This window comes from Anopheles stephensi, chromosome 2 (genome assembly GCF_013141755.1).
Source record: "Anopheles stephensi strain Indian chromosome 2, UCI_ANSTEP_V1.0, whole genome shotgun sequence".
NCBI classification, from domain to species: Eukaryota; Metazoa; Arthropoda; class Insecta; order Diptera; family Culicidae; genus Anopheles; species Anopheles stephensi.
Genome location: NC_050202.1, coordinates 74,151,060 through 74,170,157, shown reverse-complemented (window position 1 = coordinate 74,170,157; position 19,098 = coordinate 74,151,060). Strand labels below are relative to the sequence as shown.

Below are 19,098 nucleotides of genomic sequence, written 5' to 3'. Positions count from 1 at the left end.
GGTCCCGCACGATCCGTCCGTAGGGCCGCTGGACCGCTACGCCATGGTCGGAAAATTCCTGAATGCTGCTCGCATGGCGCCGGCATGCGGTAAATGTATGCAAATTTATGCAACGCTTCCAACGAACCCCTTTCTATCCAGTGGACACATTTTTTTTGCTGTTTCTCTTTCTTTGCTGTGGAAACTGTTCGCTTTCTCTCTCTCGGAGTTTCCTGGATGCTACTACGGAGGTGATGCCTTTTTCAAGCGAGTGATGGGACAACTTTTCCGATAAAGGCCAAAAGGGCCGAGCTGGAACTGGCTCCCTTAACGAACAAGCCCGGCGGCGTGTGGACATGTGGTCAATGGGTAGTGAAAATCTGGTCCTTTTGAAAAAAGCGACCCGAATGCAAGCGGAACATTCACAAATGGAATGGAAAAATAGAACCAAAACCACCACCGTTGGGAAAAGTGGCGAGAATGGAAATGCAATCCGACCCGTTTGGGGGGATGGAACCGAACCAGGGCGTTAAATAGAGTCATGAATGAAGATGACGGGCTGTGCAGTAAGTAAGTCACGGCCAGTCAGCGATTCAATGCGATGGGGGAAAAGAATGAAAAGTCTGACAGAGTGTGTTAATTTCACTAGACAGCAGGACTGCCGTGCCGTTTGTGCCATTTTAATGAGGTACCAGTGCGAAAACACGGTCTGCATGCTGTACGTCGCTAGTATTAAGACTTCCCAAAGCTCACAGTGTATGCAAATGCCGAAGTATTGCATCGGGCCTTGCTTTTTTCTCTTGCGAGGCCGGTTTTCCCACAGTCTCCCATCGAACGGATCGTGGAGGTAGTATGGAAATGAATCATCCCCATCATCATTATCATCATCGTTACGGTTGGAAGCGTTGAAGGCGACAGGAAGGAAAAGTTAAGCAGAACGTGTAGGAAAAATCGAGCTTGGTGAAAGGAAAATGTGGCTATCAAAATAAGGCCCACAAAGCGAACGACGGGGCCGGGGAAAATGCTGATGGAACAGATTTCGGTTGTAATCTGCGGATGATGAAATTTCGACATCGAGTCGACCGGAGATGATTTTTTCGGGGGCGAAGAGTAGACAAAATCCCCGACTGTTTAGAATGCAACCTAATATCATGTAAGCCGGGAATGTCCATTTAGAATGAACCAAAAAAAAAAACCCGGAACATAAACATCAACCTACGTACAAAGGGAAAGGTTCATCGAGAGGGATGACATGCCTGGTGACCGCTATATGTACAACCTGTTGAAGTTGGATTTTTGGTGTTTCTCATCAAGATGTACCTTATTCAAATGCTTACACTCGAGTGATGCTGACCGTGTACAATATTCTTTCTTTGTACCAGCGATCCCTTATTATTGGCTCTTCTTTTCGATGCATTGATACCTATCTTGGGCGTGATTTGCATTTTTGCTATCGGCTTTTTTGTTCATTAACCCTTTACGTAAATCTCACCGTATGTCCTGGGTCTTTTTCCGCAGGGTTTTGGAGTTCATTTTGGAGTTTATTTAGAAACAATCCGTTTGGGATAAACTTCTTTGATTTTTATTCGCTTACCTTGGAGTTTGGATCAAAGTTTTCTGTCTTTTTGTTAACGAACCAAAAGCTAACTTAAATCCAATTCTTGCTTAATGATTTGGGTCTCACAATTTTTTAGGTGTATTATCTACTAACGGGTTGAAGCTCATGTCAGTTACAAGGAGTTTTTTAAGTAAAGAATTTTACCTTAGCATCGAGACATCATAGTCCTTCCGTTACAAGGAATACTGTCGATCCCACCGTGATAGAATCCAGCAATTCTAACACCGCATCAAGGAGCCTGCAATCGATAAATTCTAAATCAAATAACTTACTCAAATAGCTTTTCTTCACCACTCTCCATTAGTAGAAATAGTTTGAATGTTTCTACCAGTGTGTACCGATATATACAGTCTATAAATCAACTTTTGCATTGCTTTTAAAGGACCCGAGTTGCAGTCGGGTCTTTGCATCTGCATATCAAACTATCTTCAATTATTTAAAATGTTTTTTTGCCCTTCAGCCTTACCCAACAAACAGCGCCTGGGAGTTATACTTGCAACAGAAGTGCAACGTAACACACCTGCACCACGAGCGTGGTGGGAAATACCTTGGCAATGGTATTGATTTTACCTCTACCTCTATCGATCGCTATAAACTATGTGCTCTATTTGCTTCTCGGAAACCTCGGTCTTCTTGAGACGTTACCCCCCGGCCACCGGATCCGCAGTCAAGAACCAAACTCACACCACCCGGTGGACCCGGTGGCGTTGTTCACTTTGGTAGCAAAGTTCCGGCCACCCTAAACTACGAGCCTAACAGAATGGTACTGATGGACTTTTCCGTTTTCCATCCCCGCTTACGTAAGCATTGTCCGTAATTCGGGCTCGAGTATTAAGTCAGTTTTTCTTCCTATTCCTTCCCGGTTGTTCCATCGCCTCCACATGTAACAACGAACCGTCCGTCGTCTTCGCTTCCGGGCGATGGTTCGGGATTGAAAATGCGAACCAGTGTTTGATTGGTCCCGAAATGATGTGGCCCACCAGCCGTGGTGGTGTATCGCTGTTCCTTCCGACTGGCTGAAAACTGCATCGCTAGCATGTTTTCTCCCCGGGGTTTATTCCTCCCGTTTCGCCACTCTTGCCTATTCGGCACCGGTGCACCAATTTCGACCGCTTGACTGCTGTCTTCGATTACGATTTACGTAGCAAAAACCAATGCAAAACGCGAGCCCGGGTCAGTGGAAGCAGCGATGGAAACACAACGAGAACCGTCTTCCTATAAGCTTGCCCACCGGCCACGGTGGACATTTATTTCGCTACAATCGCAAAACTTTTACGAGCATAAATTTGCATATCCACTGAACGCCGGTCGGATCGGTGTTCGGTGCCACGAAGAGTCATGGGGAGAATCTTCCACGAAATGGGAAGATGCACAAGGTTGTGCTAGGAATCGGTACCCAATATCAATACGGTGGCAACAATCGGTCGAAATCAATTGCTGTCAGCTGCATCGATCGGATCAGTATGTCTTCCAGGAAGATGATTGGTTTGAATTTCCTATGGATCGAACGACTTGTGTATCGGCCTGGTTCGTGGAAACTGATAGATACGTGGAGGTAAATATAGCAACTTTTCCGTTTGATTTTCCTACACGTCTTCTAATGTAGAAAATTAAGTGAAACAATTTCTTGGTGGCTTTAAGAGTGTGTAGAAGCTACTATCAAAACGAACTCTCTCTCTCTCCAATAACACAAAACAACTCACAAACAATCGTCTTCTCCATCGGCAGAGCGACCACTTTCGCCTCTGATCTCTTGTCAAATATCCGCACGATGAAGCAACATGGAACTAATTGACGGTACATCCGTCCGGTTTTCGTGGAACCGTTTGTTTCGTTCCGGCAAAACCATTACACGACCGATGTCATCCCGATCCTCCCACTTCACGGGCCCCGTAAATAAGCAAACTAACCTAAACGGCTAAGCAACACCGGTCGGCTTGCTCCACTCGCCAGGAACGCAGGCGAGATAAAATTGATTGCGACAGACGTGACAGTGACAATTTTATTAATACACGTTCAACCATGTCTGTGGCTGTCTTGGCCGGGTTGACGGGTCGATGACAATCTCGGCCGCTTTTTTTTCGTCGTCGTTCGTGTTGTTGTTGGGCTACCGTTTCAGCGTTAAAATGTCAATAAATGTTTGAACCGGCTACTTTCGTCCCCCCTTTTTTTTTTGTTAGTCACTGCAACAAAGGGAATGAAACGGTTCACGGCGTTGGTGAAGATGAAGGTAGCAAATCAAAATCCTTACAAACGGTCCCACGTTGGGAGGAAGGTCTTAAGCCCATATACACACACACACAAACGCACGCACCCGGTAGGCGTTTTGATGGAGACACCCAGCATCCAAGCCGGGTCGGTGTCATGGTATTTTCCAGCTACATAAATGCAAAAGGTGCTTTTGCATGCGATGAATGATGGGAAGGGTGACAATTGTCAAGCCGGAATCGTTCGCTTGATGAAGACTTTAGGGTGGAAATTCTCATCGAGAGCAGAATTGTGACCGTTGTTACGTCCATTGTAATGCTTTCAACGGAGTTTTTCATCAAAGCAAACCGTGTCTGGACAGGTGTTGGGCGACCAACTTTGATCTTCGGAAGCAGACGTGTCTGAGCTCAGTCTGAGCTGGAAGCAAATCAAAGAACAGTATGTCACTGATGACCGCCCTGTCGGGGTGGTAATAAGATGTTCGCCAAGTGTCTTCATTGGCTCGTGCAAGATTGTAAGCTCTGGATCGATACACGTAATTGTCTGTCGAACACTTGATCGACTGTGAAAATGATGAGTTTTTTGTTGTTCCTTCACTTCTGTGCCATTGCGAGTGCCTAGCGGAGGTCGATCACCATTTCGAAGGCCGGCATTATCTGTAAGTGCCGGGAATTAGGTCCATCCGTGCGCCTCATCAGTCGCACCGTCTCGAAGCTCATAATCTCTTCGTCTTCCGGTATTTTTCCACCCCGAGCTAATAGTGAGCCAAGTGTTTATCGATAACGGAACGGCTCCATTACGGCTTTACGTTTTTCTTTCGAGTTTCGGTTTGCCTTTTTTTCCGCACCAAGGAAAACCCCGACCGAAAAGGTCGATAAATCAGTTTCGTTTGGCTTTTTCATGGCCTCCCAGGAGCAGGTCGCGCGGTAATCGTCTTTTGCATTTTGTTGGTGACGCTCAGCTTCCGAACTTTCTCTCCCCATCGCTTCCAACGCTCTAAGTAGCCGTCGACTCGTTCAAGCGATCATTAGAAGCGAATGCTTTTGCTCATTAGCGTGTGTTTTGGGTGATGTGTTGTTTTCTTTTGCTTCTCATTCTGTGTCTCCTTTTCTCTAGCTGTGACTCATCCCAAGGTTTGAGGGTCTAGGACTTTGCTTGATTTTTTCCGATATTTTTTTTTTTGCTGCACCTCACCCTTGTTTCGCTGTTCACCCGTTTATGGCCCCACACTGTTTGGGGAGAGGAAATGAACTCCCATCGGAGCTGATAAACCTGACACTTGACACTTTTGGTGTCCTGTCATGTCAAGGGCGGGATTGAGCTAGGCTAAACCGTACGTTCCTCGAATTCCTCGACCATTTCTGTCCGTCGAGTTGATTGATGATACGGCCCAACCTGCTAACTTCATCGCACCGGGACGTTTGGCGATGAAAATTCGGAGCACAAAAACAACTGCCATGAAACCGGGCTAACGAGCGTGTGTGTATCTCGCTCCCTGTATCGTATTGTGCCGTTAATTCAATGAGCAAATATTTAACCTCACTTGCGTGCTGCTCGACTTTCGCTTCTCGGCGACAATGCAAGTTAATTTAAAATCACGAAACAACCGTTCTGTAAAGTTTGCCGAGCAAACAAAGGGGTCGGGTGCTTTTCACGCACTCAGGCATTGTGCACGTGGAATTATTAACAAAACTCTAGGGGGGATCTGATGTGTTCGATTTCGACTCGTGCGGTGTGTGTCGTGTGGGTTCGGTGTTGTTGTCAAATCCTTGGAATTGTTTGCATTTCAATCAAGAGTTTGTTTTAAATACGCTTTGAATTCATTCCTTTTGTGGAATTATTACTTATCTTCAAGATTCTATTGGATTTTTTTATTCATAAGGAACGACCTGGCCTATTACTATTCGGTAGGACTTTTCTACTTAATAAATTTTATAGGAATTACTTTGCCTTGTTAAGCGTATGATCTTAATTAATATGGATTTTTAACTAAAAATCATCTGTTTATAAAAAAATTGAGTGAGTTGATGAAAAAGGTCCCTAAACCTGAATTGATTTAGTGATTTACTGAGCATTTTCTTGAAGAACGTTATTTACTTAGCAATCATTACAGCCTCCGTAAACTTATAACTCTAATTTCCCTACCAAATCAAGTGACTCTTTAGAAGCTGGACCGAATCTTTCCGATAGTCAAGTGACCACTCGGCACTGGAAAATTAAATCGATAGTTGAGTAATTTCTCTTTAAAAGATGAAAAATGTTCTCCATGAGCCGCACACACACAACCAATCACCGAAGATCTAACAAACGAGATCCAAAGTTGAGGTTTTCCTTTCGAAGTTCCAACTCGTCCTAAGGTATGCACCCACACCCAGCAGCGTTTTCCAAATTGACTTTCTCAATTAGGTAAATTAAGACCTTCCCCAGAACGCACAAACGGACACAGAGTCGTTTGGTAGAAATTTTCACTTTTCCACCGCTCTCATTTATCTCTTCAATTCCGTAGCTCGGCCCCAATTTGATGGACCTGCCCTGATGGGTTCCGGTGGCGTTCGTTTTTCTTTCGAACCATTTTCATTGCGGTTTTGGCTTGGCTCGTTTGCTGGGTGGCACAGCATCGGCGTGGGCAAAACCGTTGGGCGATTACATTTTAAGTGCCATGGTTTCGAAGCAATGAATTACACGTCATTAGACTTTGGGCAAGGAGGAAGCGGCGAGCGCGAGACGACGGTAACACTGGCGACGGAAGTATCTTTCGAGACCATCAAATCACGCCGTGCTGCCCATCCGCCCGTTTCAATGCCGTCCAGCGATAGTCTCCAGAAGTTGCGACTCCCGTGTTCGGGAAACGATCGAAATTGAGTGGTAGGCGAACCGCGTCGGTGTAATTCTTTGTCCATGGGATGACCGTTTTTTGTTTGTTTTTCCTTTCTTCTCTTCCTTGAGATACACCATTATGTTTCACCCCCCCCCTCCCCCCCCCCTTCCCAACACCAGAAGCTGCTTTTCATCACATTGCTGGTCGGGAAAATTGGCCCGATATAAAACAAAGGGAAAGTGAAAAGCTCGCGTCGCGCAATAAGTGGTGTTAAAAACCGAAACACATCAACGGAGCGAAGAAAATTAAGTGGAAGAACTCATTTAGCTGTGGACGAAATTGAGCAAAAATAAATTCATTATTGTTTCCACCGGGTACCAATGGGGCGCCGGCCGCGTCATTCCCGTAATTCATTATCGTCCATCTGGTCGACCAAACGTTCGCTGGTCCGGTGACCGGGGCAAGTCCGGTTTTCCTCGCGCACAGCATCCCGGCGACACTAATGCATTCGCAGCCGCGAGGACACACACATAATCGTCTGCGTGTCCTGTTTCCTTCCGAGAAAAAGTGTCCCATTATAGCCAGCATCCGGGAATTGGGATGAAGCAGAAGAAGAAGAAGAAGTGATAAAGCACAACGTACAACAAAAAAGAGACCCCCGGAAAAAGGCAGTAAATAGCAATTTGTCATTGGCACGATTTCACTTCTGCTTTGGCGTTTTTTTTTTCATTTCCTTTGGCAGCATTTACAGTTTCTCACGGTCTTACCTTGTTGAGCCCGAAAGTCATTGTTCTTAAAGTAAGCTAGCGCAATGGTGATTGGTGGTGAGTAAACTGGCGGGGTGAGCCCGGTGAAGCAGGATAATGTCTCACAAACGGATGGACTGCCGGGAGGAAGCACGACAGCACACTCGCTAGACACTCACAAGCGCTACGTGATCGTTAGTGCGCGAGGCAAAAATGGTTCGCAAAGAACGGCAACGCACCTGTTTTTTGATGTCTCAGCAGCAGCAGCTGTCTGTGCTGTCTCGGTGATATCTTAGTTTTTACCCCGGTTATGGTCGTTTTTAAGCACACCTTCATTTGCATTATTTCTCGCGTTGATGGATGGGATTGAAAACGATGACCTCCGGGATAAGAAACTGCTAAATAAGCGTGCTGTACGAAAGGGTGTAAATTAAAAATTAATTCTATGAAGGTGAAAGGTCAAGTTGGTCCTTTAATGTGAAACATGATTACAAAAAATTGTGAAATATTGTTATAAATTCAATGTTTCAATCCTTGAAATTGTTTAAAACTGTGAAATATTTTTAAAAACAACAGTCAAGCAAGCATGAACTGTTATGCTAAGACCTCTCATGGTTTGAATTGTGAAATCAAACGAAGAATTTGAGAGCCGTGATATCAAGGAGTGATGACCAACGTCTCTAAAATCTTAGGATGATATTTAATAGCTTATTTAATGAGTATTGAGTATAAATTTTCTTCTTTTCAACTCTTAACTAGATCACGGAATTGTTCAATTACTGCTACGTTCGATTGAACAACAACTAAGCTTCCAGGATGACCCTGGAATGGTCCGTGAGCCTCCCGTTTGCTACTTTTCTCAGTAGAAATCTTTCTTTAAATTGGCCCTACTCTCCTCACTGTCAACCTTACCTTTTCACACCCCTCTTTCAATAAAATTCCACAAATAAACCAAAAAGGTCAGTGAGCCACTGGATAAAAAGCATCGAAAAGCACCACGGTGAGGTGTGTTTATGAGCCTGTAATTTCTCGCTGGAGCAGTACTTAATGTGAGTCAATGACGGCAATCGGATTACTCATACCGGCGGAACTTTTCACCTTTTTGTCCCACTGGCAGTGATTTCGTTTGAAAAGGGTTTCGTTTATGACGCGAGCTTCAAATTAATGACACCGATTAGGATTTGGTCAGCGATGTTTGCTAGATAAATGTTGTGTTGCTTAAGTGTGCAGAACAATTGTGAAAGGATTAAATAACGTAGTTTCAAACAACTTAATCTTTCTGTAAAGCAGAACTAATTGAAGTGTTAAGTACGAGCTAATTCTATCACATTCGTCACACAAAACATTCAAAATACCACCAATGCTTTAAGAAAACCCGGAACAGTACAAAACGTACCAACCTTTTTGTTTTGCTTCTCAGTCGCTGCTAATCAATACCGCCACTACGCTGGTGTTGGTGTGAAGCCCTACGCTACACGGGTTTGTGTGTGTGTGTGTGTGTGTATTGGTAAGCCGGTGATCCATCCAAAATCCATGCAAATTACCTCGGCTATCGTTATGGTTGATCGTCCGGCCTTACTCACCTTACCCTACCTTACAACCACAATTCCTTCTCACACACACACACCCACAAAAACCTCGTTTCTTTAGCTGAAAATGGATACAAATGGGGCAAAAAACCAACGGGCTAAATCAAAAGAAAATCAATGGCTCACTGCGTACGGGATTTTTTGTTGTTGTGCTGTTGCAAAAAGCGTCTTGTGGCAGTACTAACCGGTAGCTTCCAACAACCAAGCAGTAGCAGCAGCACGGACACACCAGGGTCCGTTGAGGTTCGTTCGTTGTGGTAATGGTTCCAGTTGTAGATTTCGCAATCCGATAGTCTAGCAGGCAAGCGAGCGACCATGGCTTGCCACGAAGCAGTTACGAAGACGCTGGGCTGGGTACGATTCGCCGGGGTTCGCGCGGTCGATTCTTACCTTGAAACGTCACGAAAGGAAGGAAAATCGACGAAATCGTGAAAGTATAATTACATCCCTGCCGCGTTTCATGCACCCAGGGTTTTTTACTTGCCCACCCTTGCACCCTGAAGGTAGGCAAACGCAAAGTTAATGTTCTTTTATGAAACCACCGACACTGTTGAGGCATTCAAGGGGGCTTTGGTACATAGTAGTAATAGTGGTAGTGGTAGTGGGTTAGTTGCGCTTTCTTTCACAATTTTCTCTTCAGTCCGTGTTGAAATACAAATTATGTGTTCCTTTTTTACATTCGGGTTTGTTCCTTTAAGTTTAGCTAGGGTTACCAACTTAAGTAACACGTTGAGAGAAGATATGTTTCATTGCTGAGTAACCGTGCAACACATCCATTTTTTATATAAACCTAAACTAAACCTAAAACCTTGCTCCCTTATTTTTCTTCATTTGAAAATGTTAAAAAGCTCTTAAAATATAAATGAAAGGCATGGAAAATCTTTCAAAGAAACACCTTCTCTCGCAGAACACTGAATGACTGAATGAGGTACCCAAATTAACCGCAACTCACCCACTCACACACACACACACACACATAAGAATCAATCGTTCGGGTTCTTAGCCGCAATCTAGAACCACCGACACCACCACCTGCCAACCTCACCCATCCCACCCAACCACCTCATAAATATGGCTTGTAAATAATTTATTATCGGTCGATAATTGCCTTCGCACGCTGTGGTGGTGGGAAAATCAAGACATGGCCCTCTCAGAGGAAAGAAAAAAAAACAACCCAAACCTCGACTCAGCACACTTGGGTGTATTGAGTGAAAAATGATTCCATCATTTTTTCTTACTGGGGTCCTTGTTTCTCGGGTCGAAACCAAAACCCATTATGTACCTCCTTCTTCCCCAGCCGAGAGAGAGAGAGAGCGAGAAAAACTCGACCCAGCGTCGATTTAGCACCAGTTGAAGGTCAATTTGTTATTTTATTTTATTTCATTTTTATTTTTGTTATGCAGATAGCCCACGGGGGTCAAAGTATGTTAAAGGGCGCTAGTGGACCTCCGCAAGTGGGGCGAGGGAAATTCCGGTTGGTCCCATTGAGCAAAGCATCAGCGCCTCCCTCTGATGTCGGTGGTGATGGTGTAGCTTTCCATTCGGTCACCGGTGATTGTGATCCTTAATTTTGCACGCTCGTAACTTAATGTTGATGGGGCACATGTTACAAAACGAAAGCAACCCTGAATGTTAGAGAGCGTTATGAATTCTCTTTTTTTTCCATTTTTTTTTTTGTACGAAGCAAAAAAGGATATAAATATCATTTTTCATTCTACCATCGGGTTGGGGGGTGGAGGGGAGTTCTGTGGGAGCAGTTTGATTAAGTGACTTGATGTTTTATTTTTCCAAACGTGAGTTTCTGTGGGATTGGGAGCATGGCTCAGTGAATGGCAGAAATCATATATGGCCGTTTTTGAAGCTTTTTTGTCTGCTTGGTGCGTCTTTATGAGTTTCAAACGGTACGCCTGTTGAGTTCACTAAGTTATGCTGCATGACATGAATTATTTGAATAGTCCTTTTTCAATCGATTTTCTGTGAAAAATGTCAATGAAATGAAGCGAGTTGAGTCTGTGAACATTTTCAATCAGAACGCTTAAAATTCGGTACTGTGATAAGGTGGCAGGGTTTTGATTTGAATGTCCCCTTTTATCGCTTGAAATGACACAAACCATCGCAATTTAAATACCAATTTTGATTTGAATTTTTATAAAAACTTGACGATTTTCTACCCCTAATTTTGTGTCCTCGTCTCAACCCATTTTTCACTCCTTCTAGCTTTTTCCCAGTGGTGTAAATGGTCCCGGTAGTAAATAACGCGCTACCTTTTGCATTTTGTTTCTCCCAGAAGCACAAACCAACACTAAACTTGTGTCCTTTTCGTGGAGCCTATGAAAAAACAGTCTTATTCGCGACCTCACCGGATGCCCAATTTTATGCTTAAGTTCGTAGAAAAGCGACATAAATTGGTGGACGAAAGATGTGAGGCTACAAAAAAAAACAGCCACGGACACCATGAAAGATAGATGGGTGTGGATGCTGAGTGAATCGTCTTTGCGGGAGACGCGACGGTACCACCTTGGCAGTTGTGAGGAGGTTTATAAATTATTCAAAATATTTTATTGAACCATCGTCGGTTTCGTCGTCGTCGTGGTCGTGGGTTGAGTGAGAACGCTTCTGTCTTGGTGTATTAACGTGAGCACTATCGCTCTCTGTTGCGTACGGCCATGGAATCTGCATCTTGGCTGGTCAGGGGTTTCCCCTGCTACCGTGGTAAGTGCATTGAAATCTATCGTCACACCGTTTTTAAAAGTATGTTCGATCGAATGGTACTTGTGGCAGACAAAATTGACTAATAGCAAGAGCGGCCCTTAGCAGCTGCCACAGGGTAGTAGCAGTGGCAAGCTGTGCTTCCGTATGAATTTTCCAACCCTCCAGAAGAAAAAAACCTTCCTCAATCGGATGAACAGCCTGGCCTGAACGAGAGAAGTGCTTTTAATAGGAATTAAATTTTCATTTTCCACCACCTGGTGCCAACGTTCGTTCTGGTAAACCACAAAAATCCGATCCCTATCCGAAGGGCCGACCTACCCACTTCAGGTTTGAAGGTAAAGGTTCTCATAAAAATTCATTGACACTTTCGGGGGGTTTTTTGGCCCGAAAACGCCGAGAAAACAATACAGAAAAATGGTCAAAGTGAGAAGCGAAACGAAAAAAAAAATCGAAACCAGTTGAGAAGAAAAAAAAACTAGCCACGGGTCAATAAGAAAAGACACAATTTTTCCATCTTTTTTTTTTTGTTTCGCAAAATTTTTGCGGAATAACGAACGAGCTGTAACCGATGGAGATGATTTCGGTATGATTAAAAAGCAGGAGGGCGAACGAAGCCAACCGTTCACAGGGCTCGTAAGGTTTCACTTAATCCTACACCTGCCAAAATATACTTTCCTCACTGTTCGAATTACGAAAATGTTTATAGGGTAGAAATGAATCATGATGAATTTGTAATGAACTCTAATTAATGCATAAGAATAAAGGACAATTGAATTCACACTCGCAAAGAAACCAGACGTATTACATCTATCGCTCTACAATCACGATATCACAACCAGTAAAATCTCTACATTTTGGTCCTTCGAACCGGATCGTGTGTCGTGACTTGTATCCTTGTACAATAGTGAATTAGGGCACTACGTGTTACCAATTCTCATCCAGTTTTGTGCAAGCCAGTTCCGGTTGTACTAGGCTTACGGTGTAGTACAATCATCGCCCCGCTATCAAGGGCACGAACATTGAGTATCCTACTCTACTGTAAAATTCACGATACCCATCCATCGTGAATTCCTTTCGAATCATCGCGTCTGTTCGTTTCAACATCCGTGTGTGGTCACTCTGCATCAAGAGATCGAAACATTCCCACGGAGTGTGCATGTATGTATATGCGTGTGAGTGTAACTTTCGTACATCGTTAGTGCTGTGCTCAGTGATAGAACAATATTGTGAACAATCATTATCACGGACCTTCCTGCCAGCCGATTACTAGTGTGTTTTTGTGTCATCCGTGCTCGCGTGTGAAAGTGAACCGCGTTCCGTCAACCCAGACTTCCGTGAACAATCGTCCTTCTCATCCGCTTTATATTTCGATAATTGTGTTAGTGGAAGCGTCGCTTTATCCAAGCTTCGGTCGACAACCTCATCACCATCGCGCGCCTATTTCATAGCGTCATCTCACCACCATCTTGTAAAGTAAAGGTGTTGTTACTACTGCAACCGTGCTAAGTGAATCGCGTACTTGGACTTGCGTACAATTTTGCATACAACAAAGCTTTCAGTGCGTATCGAGTGCGAAATATTTCATATTTCACTATGGATAAAAAAATTAAAAATGTGCTGTTGAAGAAAAGGCAATCCGAAGCATATATTGCGCGATTAGAGGATTTTATGTCGAGGTACGATGAAAATCAAGTCGATGAGTTGTCCACATGCCTAGAACAGTTGGACTCACATCATAATAGTTTCATAAACGCGATCGGGAAACTAGAGGAACTAGATGACAAAGAAGATACTATTGAAGCGTGCATCAACGATAGGTGTGATATGGACGAACGTTATAGAAAGTTGCGTGGTTTCTTCCTCAAACATAAACCAATGGAGAACCATACAGTGAACAATTCATTGCTGCTTTCGAGCACCGCAGCTCTAAACAGCTCAAGCACAGTGAACATTCGTCTTCCCAAAGTCGAGCTACCGACTTTCGACGGTGATGATACAAAGTGGTTGACTTTCAGAGATCGATTTGTTGCTATGATCGATTCTTCGCCCGAAATCCCACCGATCATGAAGCTGCAGTACTTGCTCGGTACCTTGAAAGGTGATGCTGCTCGGCCGTTCGAGCACACATCGTTGACGGCTGACAACTATGCCGTAACGTGGAAGATGCTTCTGAAACGATACGACAACAAACGCATGTTGTGTCGCGAGTACTACCGGAGACTACATTTCCTTCCATCGGTGGACGGAACCAACGTGGATGACCTGGCCTCACTCGTGGACGAATTCACGAGAAACGTGAATGGACTTCGGAAACTGGATCAACCCGTGGATTCTTGGGACGTGCCGCTGATAAACATCTTGTTCTTAAAACTGGACTCCGAATCACTATGGGCTTGGGAACGACACTCGTCAACGTCGCCTCAAGATAAGTATTCGGAACTAATCAGTTTTTTACAGGACAGAGTTCGCATTCTACGATCAACACTCAACCTGGAAAGGAGCAAGGAGCTGGTTGCGATCACGGTGGCCGGGGTGAAACACAAGTCGAGTGCCGTGGTCAAAGGAACTACATCATCCCCATCACATCGTCGTTCGCAATCCTATGCTGTGACCACAGGGCGTGAGAAGACAGTCGCAGTGAAACCAACATCGTGTTCATTGGGTTGCTCGGACCGACACCCACTGCGCACGTGCCCAGCATTCGATAGAAAGTCGGTGAAGGATCGTCGGGACATCGTGGCAAAGCTGCAGTTGTGTTTCAACTGCCTGTCAATGGATCATCAGGTTCCTGAGTGCAATTCAAAATATTCGTGTCGGTTTTGCAACGCGCGTCACCATACACTGCTGCATATTACATCACCAGCACCAACAACCACACCTTTCGGTCAACCGAATTTTCCGGCAAAAATCAGCATGTCAGCACAATCAGATGAGGTCCAGGAAGGCGACATGGTATTACTAGAAACCGCCATAATCACCATTGTAGACGACCATGGCCAGCAAATCAAAGCACGAGCGCTGCTAGACTCCGGATCTACTTCAAACTTCATCACGGAGTCATTGGCTAAACGTCTGCAAACGCCGCAGAAAAGGGTCAACATCGTCATCACTGGCATTGGGCAAGCAGTACAGCAAGTTAAAAACTCTATCGTGGCTACTATTGAATCTCAAAATCAAGAATTCAGCACTAAAATGGAATTCTTTATTTTAAGGGCACCCACATCAGACATTCCTTCGGCTCCAATTGATGTTTCTTCATGGCAGGTTCCTGACGTTACACTGGCTGATCCAAATTACCACACTCCAAGCCAGATCGATGTGGTAATTGGTGGGGAGGCCTTCTGGGAACTGCATACAGGCCGCAAACGAGCACTTGGTCCAGGCAAACCATGGCTTATGGAAACACCGTTTGGCTGGGTGGTTGCCGGAAATGCAACGCACAAGAAAACACCATCCAATAAGACTGCGTTATTGAGTGCCGCCATCGTATCAGAACCACTCGAAGCCATGATACAACGTTTTTGGGAGCTAGAAACTGTTGATGACGGACCAGCATTCTCAGTACAGGAAAATTACTGTGAGGAATACTACACATCAACAGTAAATCGAGAACCTTCGGGCAGGTACGTGGTCAGACTCCCCCGAAATGTTACTAACGGTGCAACCCTGGGTGCTTCACGAGAAATTGCGGATCGGCGCTTGCTGAGCGTAGAACGTCGATTGAGATCCAATCCTGAAATGGCGAAAGCTTACAGTGCATTCATGGAAGCATACGAAAACCTCGGTCACATGAAGAAGCTTCCCGAGCCTGTAGATGATACAATCGAACATTGTTACATACCGCACCACGCTGTCGTCAAAGATTCCAGTACCACTACCAAGGTTAGGGTAGTGTTTGATGCATCATGCAAGACCTCGTCCGGCTACTCCCTCAATGACACATTACTAGTAGGCCCGATTGTCCAAGAAGATCTGTTTTCCATCATCCTGAGATTCCGTACACATGCCATAGCTATAGCCGCTGATATCGAAAAAATGTATCGTCAAATACTACATCACCCCGAAGATCGAAGTTTGCTACGCATACGATACAGAAAATCCACCACAGACCCAATCTCTACTTATGAACTGGCTACAGTAACGTATGGTACAGCATCAGCACCCTTTTTAGCCACCAGAACACTTCAACAAATTGCACGTGATCATCAGCAGAGCTTTCCTGATGCGGTCGATCCTGTTCTGCACGATTTCTATGTCGATGATCTTCTATCTGGAGCAAGCAATATCGCAGATGTGGTAAAAAAAAGTAACTCAGATAACTGCAATGCTGAATTCAGCAGGAATGGTGCTTAGAAAATGGGTATCAAACTGTCCAGAGGCATTAGAAGGCATTCCGGCAGAAAATATAGCAATACAATCCGTTCACGAGCTAGAAGATCACTCCGTCTCAACATTAGGCTTGGTTTGGGAACCAAGAAACGACGCATTTCGGTTTCAAGTAGATTTACCACCTCCACCAATGTCGTTAACCAAGCGCCAAGCATTATCATTCATCGCGAAGATCTTCGATCCACTCGGGCTACTGGGGCCCACCATAATCATTTCAAAAATGTTTATGCAACGTCTAAGGACTCTGAAGAGGAACGGAACGGCGTTAGATTGGGATAGCACGCTGCCACCACAGCTTCAGGAGGAGTGGAATCAATACCATCAAGGAATATTCCGATTGCGAGAGGTCCGAGTACCTCGATTCGTCTCACTGGTGCAAGCACGTAGCGTTCAACTACACATGTTTGCAGACGCATCACAGTCAGCTTATGGAACATGCGGGTACATTCGTGCAGAAACGAAGGAGTATGTTTCAGTACAACTAATAACGGCAAAATCTAAAGTCGTATCGTTGACAAATACGCATTCAATAGCAAGATTGGAACTTTGTGCCGCAAGGTTAGCCACACAACTCTACAAGAAGATCATCAACGCAACGAGATTCAACATCAAGGTGTATTTCTGGACTGATTCCACCACGGTACTATACTGGTTGCAATCACTGCCGAGTCGCTGGAAACCGTTCGTGGCTAATCGTGTTGCACAGATTCAACGGGACACCGACGGTATGAGCTGGAAGCACGTCCCTGGAAGGGACAATCCTGCAGACGATATCTCACGTGGTGTAAAAGCTGAGGATCTGATCAATCGACACCGGTGGTGGAACGGGCCACATTGGTTGGCACAAAATGAAAGCAATTGGCCAACGTTTATTCCGTCTAACGATGAAGGTGAATTAGCAGATGAAGAGCGGAAGGCTGCTCAACCCATCACTTGCACCACTATCGCACGAGCCTTCTCCAACACACTCTTCGCTAGGTATTCAAGTTACCACAAACTTCGCCGTGTGGTAGCATACATATTCAAATACGTGCGGTGCCTGAGAACCAAGGCATATTCTTCACAACATCCAAAGGGGTGTCGTGCCGAAAACAAACGAGATGTAGCTGATACAGATATCGTCCAAGCAACCATCACAACTGAAGATCTTCATCAAGCCGAAATCGCCCTATGTAAACTCGCCCAACAAGATACGTTCGACGACGAAATCCACGCCTTAACAACAGGAAGACAGGTATCCCGAGCATCAAGACTGAAGTGGCTGAGACCATATTTGGACGAAACAGGAGTGCTTCGGGTTGGTGGCCGGCTAGGCAACATGACAGCATCGCATTCGGTTAAACATCCCATCGTGCTAACTGCCGCCCATCCTATGGCAGTTCTCTTAGCAACAGCATATCACCTCCGGTTATTACATGCCGGACCGCAACTTTTGCTAGCAACGCTCCGACAACGATTTTGGGTGATAGGAAGAAGAAGTCTAGTGAAATCAATCTACCATCGCTGTCTTCAATGCTTCAAGGCCAAACCAACATTAATCCAACAAAGTGTTGCAGATCTACCGGAGTCAAGAGTGACCCCAACCAGAGCATTCTCCGTTTGCGGCGTTGACTACTGTGGGCCATTATTCATCAAATCAAATGTTCGGAATCGCGGTCCAAGCAAGGCGTATATTGCAATTTTCGTCTGTTTCTCAACCAGAGCTGTACATATTGAATTGGTGAGCGATTTGACAACAACCGCATTTCTATCAGCACTTCGTCGCTTCGTAGCACGCAGAGGAATGGTGAAGGAGCTGCACTCAGATAACGCTACAACGTTTAAAGGAGCAGCAAATGAACTACATCGTATCTACAAAATGCTGAAGCAGAATGAGGAAGATCGTAAATCCATCTTCAATTGGTGTGCGGAGAACGGCATGATATGGCGTTTCATACCACCGCGAGCTCCCCACTTCGGCGGGCTCTGGGAAGCAGCGGTCAAGTCAGCGAAACATCATTTACTGCGAACCATAGGGACAACAAGTATAACCTACGAAAATATGCTTACATTGTTAACACAGATCGAATCCTGTTTAAACTCGCGACCCTTAGTTCCAATGTCAGAAGATCCGTGTGATCTTGAAGTGCTCACACCAGGCCATTTCCTCATCGGAGGTAACATGCAATCTGTTCCCGATATTGATTACACTAACATTGCGTCTAATCGTTTAAACGAGTATCAGTTAGTGCAACGCTATGTACGATCTATTTGGCAACGATGGCAAAGGGAATATACACAACAATTACAAGCACGATCGTCGTTCGGTAGCAGGTCAGTAGTTGAGCTTAAAGAAAATCAGTTAGTCCTTATACGAGAAGATAATGCTCATCCCACCGAGTGGCCAAAGGGGCGCATTGTTAAACTCCATCCCGGCAAGGACGACGTCATCCGTGTCGTCACTTTACGAACGGCACCTGACAAGTACATCGTGCGACCGACAGCACGACTAGCATTGTTACCTACTACCTCACCTGAATAATAATTCGAACACGTTTGTTTGTTAATTACTCTAAAGAATTTCATTCTTGGTGGCCGGAATGTTCGAATTACGAAAATGTTTATAGGGTAGAAATGAATCATGATGAATTTGTAATGAACTCTAATTAATGCATAAGAATAAAGGACAATTGAATTCACACTCGCAAAGAAACCAGACGTATTACATCTATCGCTCTACAATCACGATATCACAACCAGTAAAATCTCTACACTCACACAACTCTACCTTTCTCCGAGTGGCGATGGGTATTTTTTGTTTGTTTGCTCAGCTTTGTTTTCGATACCTGAAACAACTTTGAAGGAAGTAGAAAATACCACCCTCACACACCACCCAAAATTCGTCGTGAATTTAATGACTGTTTAAGACGTGGGAAAATCATTCAACAACAAAACTGTCCCACCACCACCACCACCACCACCACCACCAGGTCATCAGCCCCGGTTTCCTGGCGGCCTACACATTCTATTTTTCCTGCATTAATTTCCAGTGCTTCCGCT

At 44.7% G+C, this 19,098-nt stretch overlaps 1 protein-coding gene across 4 annotated transcripts in view; it reads left to right on the top strand.

The window, feature by feature from the left end:
* LOC118505829 overlaps nt 1-19,098 on the top strand; it is a 109,456-nt gene that overhangs the window by 54,524 nt on the left and 35,834 nt on the right. The gene's annotated exons all lie outside the window — the stretch shown is intronic.